Genomic DNA, 12,160 nt, shown 5'->3' with positions numbered 1-12,160 from the left:
GCTAACTCCGCCCGGAATGCCTCAATGGAATGGGGTATCCGAATGGAGGAATCGAACCTTGTTGGATATGGTTAGGTCCATGATGAGCCAAGCTGATCTTCCATTGTCATTTTGGGGTTATGCTCTTGAAACTGCTGTGTTCACACTGAATAGGGTTCCAAGTAAGTCTATTGAGAAGACACCATATGAGATATGGACTGGGAAGCGTCCTGGATTATCTTTTCTCAAAGTTTGGGGATGTGAGGCTTATGTCAAACATTTGATATCAGATAAGCTCACTCCAAAGTCAGACAAATGCTTCTTTGTGGGGTATCCTAGGGAAACCAAAGGATATTATTTTTACAATAAGGCGGAAGGCAAAGTGTTTGTCGCTCGCAATGGTGTTTTCTTAGAAAAGGAGTTTCTCTCAAAAGGATTTAGTGGGAGCAAGGTGCAACTTGAAGAAATTCAGGAAACACCCGAAACTGTTTCAGCACCCACTGAAGATCCACGGGATGTGCAAGATGTTGCACAACCCGTAGTTGAGGCACCAGCCCCACAAAGGTCCATAAGGGCATGTCACGCAATTGACAAGCTCAACCTCCTTATTACGGAGGAGCGCCATGTATTATTGATGGAAAATGATGAGCCCTTGACCTACAAAGAAGCAATGGTGGGACCCGACTCCGACAAATGGCTTGAAGCCAAGGAATCCGAGTTAAAATCCATGCATGATGATCAAGTTTGGAACTTGATCGATCAAATTGACAGTGTAAGACCTGTCGACTGTAAGTGGATTTTTAAGAAAAAATTAGACATGAATGGAAATGTTCACATCTATAAGGCACGATTGGTGGCGAAAGGTTTCCGACAAATTCAAGGTGTTGACTATGAGGAAACCTTTTCGCCCGTCGCAATGCTAAAGTCTATTCAGATTCTCCTAGCAATTGCCGCATATTATGACTATGAGATATGGCAAATGGATGTCAAAACCGCTTTCCTTAATGGACATCTAAGTGAGGATGTGTATATGACACAGCCTGAAGGTTTTGTTAATCCTAAAAATGCTGGGAAAATATGTAAGCTTCAGAGGTCCATCTATGGATTGAAGCAAGCATCTCGGAGTTGGAATATTCATTTTGATGAAGTAGTCTAAGGGTTTGGCTTCATCAAGAATGAAGATGAGCCTTGTCTTTACAAAAATGCTAGTGGGAGCGCACTTGTGTTTCTGGTCCTATATGTGGATGACATATTACTGATCGGAAATGATATTCCAATGCTTGAAGCCGTTAAAACCTTATTGAAAAAGAGTTTTTTGATGAAGGATTTAGGAGAGGCGGCTTACATTCTGGGTATTAGGATCTATAGAGATAGATCAAAAAGGCTAATTGGATTAAGCCAAGACACGTACATTGACAAGATATTGAATCGGATCAATATGCAAGATTCCAAGAAAGGTTTCTTGCCAATGTCACATGGCATTACTCTAAGCAAGAGTCAGTGTGCTACGACACTTGATGAGCAAAAGAGTATGAGTACGATTCCTTATGGTTCAGCCATAGGGTCGATCATGTATGCTATGCTTTGCACGCGCCCAGATGTTTCCTTTGCTCTAAGTGTTACAAGCAGGTATCAGTTAGATTTCGGTGAAGCTCACTGGACAATTGTAAAGAGTATCCTTAAGTACTTTAGAAGAACTAAGGATATGTTCCTAATATTTGGAGGCGAAGATGAGCTCCTTGTAAAGGGTTACACCGATGCTAGTTTTCAAACAGACAAAGATGACTCCAAATCGCAATCCGGTTTTGTTTTCTGCCTCAATGGTGGGGCAGTGAGCTGGAAGAGTTCCAAGCAAGATACGGTGGTTGATTCAACGACAGAGGCCGAGTATATTGCAGCTTCCGAAGCTCCAAAATAAGCTGTTTGGATCAGAAAGTTTGTTTCTGAGTTGGGTGTTGTTCCTAGTGCTCCAGTCCAGTGGACCTCTATTGTGATAATAGTGGTGCCGTTGCACTAGCAAAGGAGCCTAGAACAACTAAGAAGTCCAGATATATACTGCGGAAGTATCACCGCATCCGTAACTTTGTTGAGAGAGGTGATGTGAAGGTTTGCAAGGTGCACACGGATTCAAACGTTGCTGATCCGTTGACGAAGCCTCTCCCACAACCAAAGCATGAGGCGCACATGAGATCTATGGGTATTAGATACTTACATCAGTAATTCTAGTGTGCATGGGAGATTTTTGTGTCATGAGTATGTTTATGTAATGATGAATAATTATTATTTGTTCCATGGATGATTATTTTTACATTGATTATCAAGTACGTGACTTGTTCGTGAAACTCTTTGTTGACAATGATATGATTCTAAATTATCCCTAGTTTATGTCGTTATGTGGGACAACAACGACGTTGAGACTAGCACATGCATTAGTTGATGATCATGTTTCACAGATCATGGATATGGAGATATCGGATTAATGATGTGGACACATGTTGATGAACATGGTGTTGGATTGATCCACTCCAAGACAATGTTGGCATTGTTATTTTGTATGTGCCATCAGTTGTTCTTGAGTGTTATACCTACTGGATCCTTAGACCTGAGATCGCCATTGTTTCTCACTATGTGTAGTGGTGCATCTTGGGGCTGCTAAACGCTACTCCGTAACTGGGTAGTTACAAAAGTAGCTTACAGGTGTGTCATGAAACATGGAATGGGATGTGAGCGGATCAAGATGGAATTTGCCCCTCCTAGATAACGGGAGAGATATCTCTGGGCCCCTCGAGATAGTTGGATTTGAAAGTGTATGGCCATGCCAAAGTGATTAAAGAGTTAATCATTATGACTAAAGATTAGTTATTAATAGAATCCACTATTAGATCGAGAGAATGGTCGAGCTATCACCAAAGGTGGCACGCATCTCGCCTTGAGCTTGACTGGTATCGTGTGGCAAAGGGATCGGTGTATGAGTATATCTAAGGTTCGGCCAATATGATCTTTATGTGTATTTGTGAGTCACTATGCCCTGCTAGGTGCCGCTATTGACTTGTGATTCGGAAATGATTTCTGATCACTACCACCTACACATGAACCTAACGGGTCACACACTTAAGGGGTTTAGAATGTTGGAAAGCTTGCCTGTATGATTGTCTCTAGTGCAAGTGGGAGATTGTTGGTGATATGCCTAAGAGCCCATCATCACAATACGGTTTAAAGGCCCAAGAGGATATTGATCCAAGAGGGATTAGGGTTACTAATGGGCCTATGAGATAGAAGCCCATTAGTACGCCCTATATATACGAGGGAGGGGCTAGGGGGGCGAGACAACCTGTGAGCCGCGCCACCTCCCTAGCCATCGCCCTCGCTCTCTCGGCCGCCGCCCTTGCCGTGTGTGCGGTGCTAGCACACCGATGCCCGGCGTTTCATCCCCGTACATGTGGACTCCGTGGAGGCACTGCTGCGACTACTGCGCTGATCAGCTGCTGGGATCAAGGACGGAGGAGCTCGGTTCGTGGGACGTGATCGACTACTTCCTCTACATCGACGCGCGACTACTTCCGCTGCACTGCGCGTCTAGTGGTAACGATGTATGATCTTCTACTCACAAGTATCTTGGGTATATGCGGTAGTGATGCTAGCGTAGCCTACCCGTTACCCTACAGTAAGCACCCGGGAGGTCGCGATAACACCGCACGCGCACGCAATGGCCACATTCAAGATGGCGGCAGGCTCCCACCTCTCCACGTTGGAAGGGAGTGTGCCGGGGGGAGGAGGTGGCAGCTCCTCCTTGTCCTCCCCATACCCTACTGGGAGGAAGGCGGAGGTGAAGGTGAGTGCACACGAATCACGAGGCTACACCATAACGGCAGGCCCTGCGCCAGATTGACGCCGGAGTCGAGCTGGGGACGCTTAGCGGATGCCCCTGCGCTCGAGCGAGGAGCGTCCCGCCTGACACTTGAGCACGCTGAAGGGAGGCGGGAGAAAGGGCCCTTGAAACGATGGTGGCGGTGCTAGAGCATGCTGGTATGTGGAAGGGACAACCCTAGAAAAGTTAGCAGAATCCCGAAAGGAGCGCAAGAATGGCCATGCACAGGAAAAGAGATGGCAAACACGACCATACCGTACCGGGAGGCCTCTTGAAACAAAACGGTGCCGGCTCTCCTGCGGCGCTCGGGTCCCCTCCTTACCGAAGATCGCCTGTAGACGCCGATCCATGATGGGATCCTTGAGGGCCTGCTGGCCCTCCTCCGACGAGCCTTGAGCAAGCACTCGCGTAGCTGAAGTGGTTGCACTCGACGCCAAACGAACACGTGCATCGCGCCCACGCTAGTAAGGCCGACTGAACTCGACCGCGGATGACCTCGACAAGCCCATGGACCCACGCGAGGTCCTCCTCCAGACACTCCCAAGGAGGGGGCGCAGGCTCAATGGGGGCAGCATGACAAACTCCAACATAGGCCCGTCGGCGTCGTTGCAGACACAGAACTACTCTCTCTCCCAGCCCGGGGCCAGCCTGACCATGGGATAGTGGGAGTAGCCCCAGGCCACCTCCGGGCGAACCTCCAGCGTCACTCCTCCGACGAGCGCCACCGTGGAGTCACCACCCTCTGACCCCAAGCCATGAACAGCCGGCAGAAGAGCAAGATCTTCGGAGCGATGCCCAGGAACCCCTCGCATAGGGAGACGAACCCGGCGAGCTGGATTAGCCCGTCTAGGTGTAGTAGATGGAGCCTGATGCTGAGCTCTTGCAGGATCGAGCGAAGGAATCTTTGCGCCGCCATACCAAAACCGCGATGGAAGAACTCTGCCAGCACGATCGCGTGGAAAGGATCGGGCCGCGGGAGGATCTCGCCCGCCGCGGGGCGTGAGCCGGATGTGGCAGAACCGCTTGAATTATTCCGGCTCAAGCACGCTAGTCATCGCTTGGCAGGTGAAAGAAGCTCAACGCACTTCAAACGGAATAACTCATTGGTCTGTCGGGTCACCGCCTGATTCAACCACGGTTACATAGGATCGACGCAGGTTTACCTTGCACGAAGATGAGTCCAGCCTTACAACAGCTCGCAACTTTTACACCATAGGATAATTAAACATTATTACACAGTGGTTTTGTTTCATCCTAGCTAATACAAATTTATACCAGCATTATTCGAAACTTCAAGTTACCAGGCAGTATTCAGAGTTAGCAGCAAAAACAACAACGCGACTACATACATCGCAGAGGTAGGCACCATACTCAGCCCAAAGCATGGCGTTACTCCGAAGGGTCATTGCCGGCCGGGGACGGATCCCATTCCACAGACCAGCCAAGCGGAACAGTGCCGGGCCAAGTCAGACTATCTACTTGGGTCACGAACGACATACCTGAAAACCATATTACTAGCAAGGCTGAGTATACTAATACTCAGCAAAGCTTACCCGACATTTGGGTATACTTAGCCCATAACTAGACCATTATAGGTTGAACAGCTCTAGTTTTCTTTTGCTGAAAAGCAACAAAGAGTATGTCCTTACTTTCATATGTTAGCTTTCAGATTCTAGTTTTTTTTAACCTTCTAGGTAAGCACCTAAACTAGTGAGGCAAGGTAGATATTAAGCATCCATCAAAATTATTCCATTAACTGTTACTGTTATTACTCTATGTGGCAGAAGTATCAAGCAGTCTCAATCTCCGCGAGAAATGGATGATTCTGAATTGAATTTCATAACCTTGCAAGGGATCCTAACTCACACGCTTGGAAACTTAACTTTCCGGGCAACCGTTCCCATCTTATTCCAGGGCGTGGATCAGAGCCACCACAAGCGACTGCAGGACCATACGCATATTCTCTATGTAGGACGTACGCCTATAGCGCGACTGTATGGCCGTACTCCCGTCCGCTACACGGAATGTATTCCCACATGTTGGTGCGTGTGTGTGACAAAAACCAAAATTCGAGTGGTGGGGTAAGTCCACTTGCCGGGCCAATCAGGTAATAGGCTTACCGCGTACCATATTTACGGTATGTGGCTAGTACTTTCAAACACTTGACCACCACTACCACAAACTGCGATCTTATTACACTGCGATCTTATCAAACTTAAATAAACACAGACGGGGTATTCTTTCAAGTCATGATATCGTACATAACCCCGTCCGTTATCCTTATAGTGATTGCAGAATGGTAAACAATCAACTCCTATATCGCGCGAATGACAGGAAATCACTCGACTTCTGCCAGTCCTATTAGCAGAGCATCTATTCGGTAAAGACTCGGAAAAACATTACATAGTGTCGGAGGATTTCTCCAGCCGGGTGGCGGAAAGCACCCGCCTAATCCTAGTTAAGGATGGGTTTGGAAGAGACTTAGGAGTGCTCGATCGGCGAACAGATGAACGCTGGAAGGCCACAGAGATTTAGAGTGGTTCGGGCCGCCGAAGCGTAACACCCTACGTCCACTTTGGTGTTGTTTTGCTTGAAGACTGGATGAAGCTTAGCATACAGCTTGTGCTTATGCAGCCTGGAACTTAGAACGTCTAGCGTGAGTGTTTTTGATCCCGTGTTCTAGCGAGTGCATTCTCCCTTTTATAGTCCAAGGGGGATGCTTACACTGAGCGGGACCCCGACATGTGGGTCCGGCCAACAGGAGCTTGTTCTACGAGAGATATGGAGGTCATCTCCTCGAGCTCCTCTCTGTAGTCCTCTCGATCGGGGAGTTGATGTGCGTATCCATAGTCGGGATACGGCCGTGTACAGCCTTATCTTGTACAGTGTTCGGTGTCAGCGTTGCCCAACAGTGAAGCCGTGCTGTCACTGTTGGGATCGAACCTCCAGTCAGGGGGCGAGCCAGCGCTGACTCGTGCCATGCGCACTGTTACATCGCAAGCCTTAGCACGCCTATTACAGACCATCGTCACACGCGCAGCGCCGTGACGGGACTGCACACAGTCCGCGCACTGTGCGCGGTGATACGACGCGCCGCTTTCAGATCAGGCGGGCTTATCGTGGTGTCAGCTTACCTGCCCCGTGTGTCAGTGGCAGGCCGCACCTTTTGACCTTGGCGCGCCCAGCTCACCTACCGCATTGAATGCTGGTAGGTGGAGAGGCGACCCGTAAGGGGCCTCCGGCCGCAGGCACGCGGCGGGGTCAGCCCCGCTCCTCCCGCCGGGCAGCACATGGCGGCTCCGGACCCCTTCCCGGGGGAAAGAGGGGTCCGGGGCCCCCGTGGCCGGCCGGAGCGGGCTGACCTGTGATGGTCTGGCCATCACACGTGGCGGCCCCGGACCTCCCAGGGGAGGCCGGGTCCGCAGGGATTACCCGAGAGCTCTCCCGCCCACGTGGGTGTGCAAAGGCCCCGGACCTCACGGAGCACGGGGAGGGTCCGGAGACCGTGGTCCCAGCAGTCAGGCCCGGAGGCCGTATGCCACGTGGCCCAGAGGCGAGGGGGAGCGTGGATTATGAGAAGTCCCAGGGTCTGGACACCCTAGCAGGAGGTACCCCTATCTGTATGTACCGACAGAGGCCCCCGGGCCCACCTCGGGAGAGGGATGAACCCGCAGGTGGGGCCAAATCCCAACATCGCGCCGGGTGTACAGCTCGTTCCCGCCAGGTGAGGGCACGGATGTCCTTTCGCCCGTAGCGGGAACCCCGAGGGACCCGTCCTCCGCGCGCATCGGGCGCGTCAGACGGTTCAGATTTTTGTCTCATTCGAACCCGCCGCGCGGCTCGGGCGGTTCAGATTCCACCCTTCCCACGATCCTCCAGCGCCCACGCCAATGACTGGTGGACCCGAGCCCACCGGTCATTGAGTGTGAGGGTAGGGGAAGGCGGCGCTGGCGACCGCTCGGCTTCCCCTCGGTCGCCGCGGGACACAAAGGGAGGAGCAGTCTTTTGCATAAAAGGTATGCGCCGAAGGGAACGGCTACCTTTTCGCTCTCGCCAACAACAGACGCCGTAGCGCCCCTTCGTCTCCGCATCCTTTTCCGTGATCAGCTTCCTTGCGCCCGGCACCTCTCTCTACCTTGCTCCTTCGCGATCCACCCCAACAATTTCCATGGCTTCACTTCCTTTCCCGCGCCGCTTCCAGACCCAGGATCAGCTGGACGCGGTGCGACGCCTTCTAGGGTGGACTGCGCCGGCGAATGTCGGGAAGGTCAAGGCCGGCGAGGTCCCCCTCCGCGAGCTTGCCGCGGGGGAGTTCGTCCTCTTCAACTCGTACATTATGTGCGGGTTGGTTCCTCCGATCTCCTCCTTCTTCCTCCTGCTCCTGGAGGAGTTCGGCCTCCAACTTCATCATCTCACCCCCCACTCCGTTCTCCTCGCGGCGGTCTTCGCCCATTTCATGGAGATGTTCGTGGGGGTGCGCCCCTGCACCACCATCTTCAAGCACTTCTACTCCCTGGTCGGGACCGGGAAGAAGCGCGGCGAGATCGGCGCTTACTACTTCCAACTCCGGCACGGGATGTCGGGCGCCTACATCGCCGCCTTCTCCAGCTCCAAGTGGGAGGACTGGCGTGAAGGCTGGGTCATTGCGGTGACGGACCCCCACGACCGCCTAGAACTGCCGGAAGGGGGCCCCCAGAGCGACCGGAGCACCTGGAAGGCCAGGCCGTCAATTCCGGCAGAGCTCGACCCAGTCCTGAACCGGATCAAGAAGCTGGCAAGGAGCGGCCTGACTTCTATGATGGTGCTGGGCGACTTCCTGAAGCGACGAATCGCCCCCTGCAGCATCGGTCCCGGATGGCCTACGTGTACACGGGGCTAAACGACTGCTGCAGGATCGCGCGGGGGCCCGGCGGCGACTTCACCCGGGCGGAGCTGGAGGCGGCGATCCGGGCGATGACCGGCGAGGCGTTCGTTCCAGAGTCCCTGGTCCTCCCGAGCGGGGTGAAGGCCCTGTGCGAGGACCAGGCTCTGCGGTCAACGGTCCTGGCGTCGATGCCGACCCTGGACGAGGGCGGCCTGGCGGTCCGGCAACTGGGGGGGGGACCCCAACCGCGGGCTCCAGATCCCTGGCGCCACACCGGACCGCCAGCAACGCCCCAGCGGAGGTGCCGGGGAGCCGGGATCCAGAGGTCCGGCCCCGGCGGGAAGGGAAAAGAGAAAGCGCCGGTGCCAGAGCACCGGCAGAAAGACTGTGCGGGTGCTGCCCCGGCCCAAAGGAGCGGCGAGGCTCAGGGGGCGGCACCCGAGCGGCGCAGCCAAGCCGAAGGGAGCAAGTCCCGGAGGCTCCAGCGAGGCGACGGCTCCTTGGTGGGGGAGCCGGCGCCTAAGCGCCAGAAAACCACGGGAGTGGAGGAGCAGAGCGGTGCTGTTCCTCCTCTCCCACAGCACCGGCCTCCACCGGGACGACAGACTCCACCGCCACCACCGTCAGGGCCGCGCCCAGCGACACCACCACCGCCGCCCGAGAACAGACCTCCGTCCCCAACGCCGCCGCCAGGGTCCTCGGCAGGGAGGAAGGTCCCCCGGCCGCCCGGGGCAGATGGGAGTGGTACGACTTCCCGTAAGTGGTCTTATCAAGGTTTTTCATTTTCTTCCTCAGCTTCTGGTGCTAACCAAACAGGTGGTACAGCAGGCCGCAACCTTCAGATGCTCCAACTGGGGGACCCGGCCCCCAGCCAGCGCCGGAGTCCTCGGCAACGGCCCCAGCAGGGCCTCCGCCAGGAGCAGCCCCTGAAGCCTCCGGTCCCAGTGGTCCGGAGCTGGAGGCTACCATGCTGCCATGTCCAGAAGCCGCCCCCCAGGAGGAGGCGATCAGGCCCACTGCGACGGCAGATGCCCCGGCCACAGCGCCGGGCACCGAGGTCGGGCCTTCCCCAGCCGAACCGGCAGCTGAGGGAGTCGCTGCTACGGCGGAGGCTGCTAGGCCAGAGGCAGCGGCGACGGCGGCACCGGAGGCAGCGGAGGTGGCGGCTCCGGAGGCAGCAGAGGCTGCGGCTCCGGAAGCCGCCGAAGTCGCCAGTAGCGCCGCCCCACCAGCGGAGGAGGAGGAACCGGAGGTGGTGCTGGGGAGGCCTCTCCTCCCGAGCACAGCGGAGGTCCCACTCCCCCGGCTCATAGCCAAATGCCAACAAGCTCAACTGGAGCTAGAGGCTGGCATGCGACGGGAGTGGGAGAAGCTGGAGGCGGAGCGCCAGCGGCTCTCCGACTGGGAGGTCCGCCTGGGGGACCGCATCAACACTGTCTCCGCCCGCTACGCCGAAGAGCGCGCCAAGCTCGCACAGGGACGCGAGCTCCTGCGGGAGGAGCTGGAGCAGGCGCGCTATCGAGAGGCAGCAGCGCTCGAGCGGGAGAAAGCAGCCAACCGGCGGGAAAAGGAGGCCCTCGAGGCGCAAATCGTCGCGGAGAGGCTGAAGGAGGCGGCGACGGCCAGGGAGCGGGCCGCCCGGGAGCTGGCGGAGGCGGCGAGGGAGGCGTTTACAACGGCCGAGGCGCAACAGGCCTCCCTTGCAGAAAAGGTGGCGCGGCAGCGAAGAAAGAAGAAGAGCTGGCCGCCCGAGAGGCAGAGGAGGTGGCCCGGCTGCAGGAGCTCCAGAAGCGGGAAGAGGCCGTAAAGATGGAGCTGGCAGCCGGGTACCAGAGGCTCCAGGAGCGCGAGGCAGCGCTCCAGGAGAGGGAGGCCAAGGTGGAGGGGCTCCTGGCAGAGCAGCACGCCGGCGCCAACCGATTGACAAGATGGGTTGGCACGGTGAACCCTCTGCTAGAGGCGCCCGGGGCCAACCCGATCTGGGTGCCGGAGGCCCCTTCACCTTACGGCGCCGCACTCCAGCTGCTGGACTCCACCGCCAGGCGGCTACAAGATGCGGAGGCCGGCCTACAGGAGCTCCTGGAGGCAGAAGGACGAGCAATTGCCCGGGCGATGGCGGAGTACATCCTCACCAGCTTCCGGAGCCATGATCCTGCCGTCCAGCTGACTCCCGTCCTGGTCGGGCCCTCCAGGCAACGGTAGCCGCTGCGCGGGAAGGAGTCCAGGAGGCAGTGGACCTGGTCGCGGCCTGCCTCCGGCGACGTCCCGAACCTGCAGAGAGTGGGAGTGCCTCCGGACCACCAGAGCAGTAGTGCTAGTATCTTTTTGTTATTTCTTTTGTAATATAATTTTTGTTATTGTAAAATGACTTCGTAATGCTGTACATATTATCAGTGATGCATTTAAACATTTCGTGCGTCTACTTTTTTGAAAAACTTAGCTGTTTTCGAGTACACCGAGGTCCCCTGGCCCCCTGGGAGTAGTCGCGATAAGTCAGGACTAGCTGCCATAGAACCGAGGTCCTGCACATAACTTATGATCGACGTTTAGTAGACATCCCCACAGGTTCTCGGTCTGGCCAGCAGAGGCCTCTTAAGTTGCGAAGCGAGTCAGAGCTCTAGGACCCATGTTTAAGGGCTAAAAGGGGTCCCGGTCCCCTGGTACATGGTTCAAGGTGCAACGGCGCTTACCCTAGGAGGGCAGGGCGTGTAGGTTTAGGGTGCGGAACCAGGCTAAGCGGCTACACAGCCCTGGACCCTAGCAAAGGGCGAGCGCGTTTCCCTGGAGCCAGTTAACAGGGGTCCGGTTCCTTTTTTCCTTTGAGACAGAGGTCCGGGGCTGGGACGGAGCCACGCAACTTAAGAAGCCGCCATGACACAGACGCGGAAAACATGTGAGGGGTTAGCGTAATTCAAGAAGCGAAAAAATGTAGACTTGTATAGACTTCAAGGACACATTCGAGAACAAACTTTCCCTTAATGAATTAGTACAGAAGAGTTGTGCGATGTACGCCAGGGGCCAGGTTTACGAGGGCGGACCTCCACCGCCCTAGTCCGCACGTTAATGCTACCAATTACAAGGGAAAAATTCTTCCTCAATCGGGTACTAGGGATAGAACTTACGGAGGTGTTCAATGTTCCACGGATTGGGTAGTTGCATTCCATCCTCCGCAGCCAAACGAACAGATCCGGGACGGCACACCTTTGTAACCTTGAAGGGCCCCTCCCAGCTGGGGGAGAGTTTGTGCATACCCTCTCGGTTCAGGATCCGCCTTAGGACTAGGTCCCCGACCCGGAGCTCCCTGTAACGCACAAACCGTTGGTGGTAGCGCCGGAGCGCTTGGTTGTACCGTGCGTTTCGGACTGCTGCTCGCCATCTGCGTTCGTCGACGAGGTCCACATCCTGGCGACGCTCCTGTTCCTGCATTTCCTCATCAAAAGACCGGACTC

This window comes from Panicum hallii, chromosome 1, assembly GCF_002211085.1.
Source record: "Panicum hallii strain FIL2 chromosome 1, PHallii_v3.1, whole genome shotgun sequence".
NCBI classification, from domain to species: domain Eukaryota; kingdom Viridiplantae; phylum Streptophyta; class Magnoliopsida; order Poales; family Poaceae; genus Panicum; species Panicum hallii.
The sequence above is the reverse complement of the archived record's forward strand: the minus strand, read 5'-3'. Positions refer to the sequence as shown.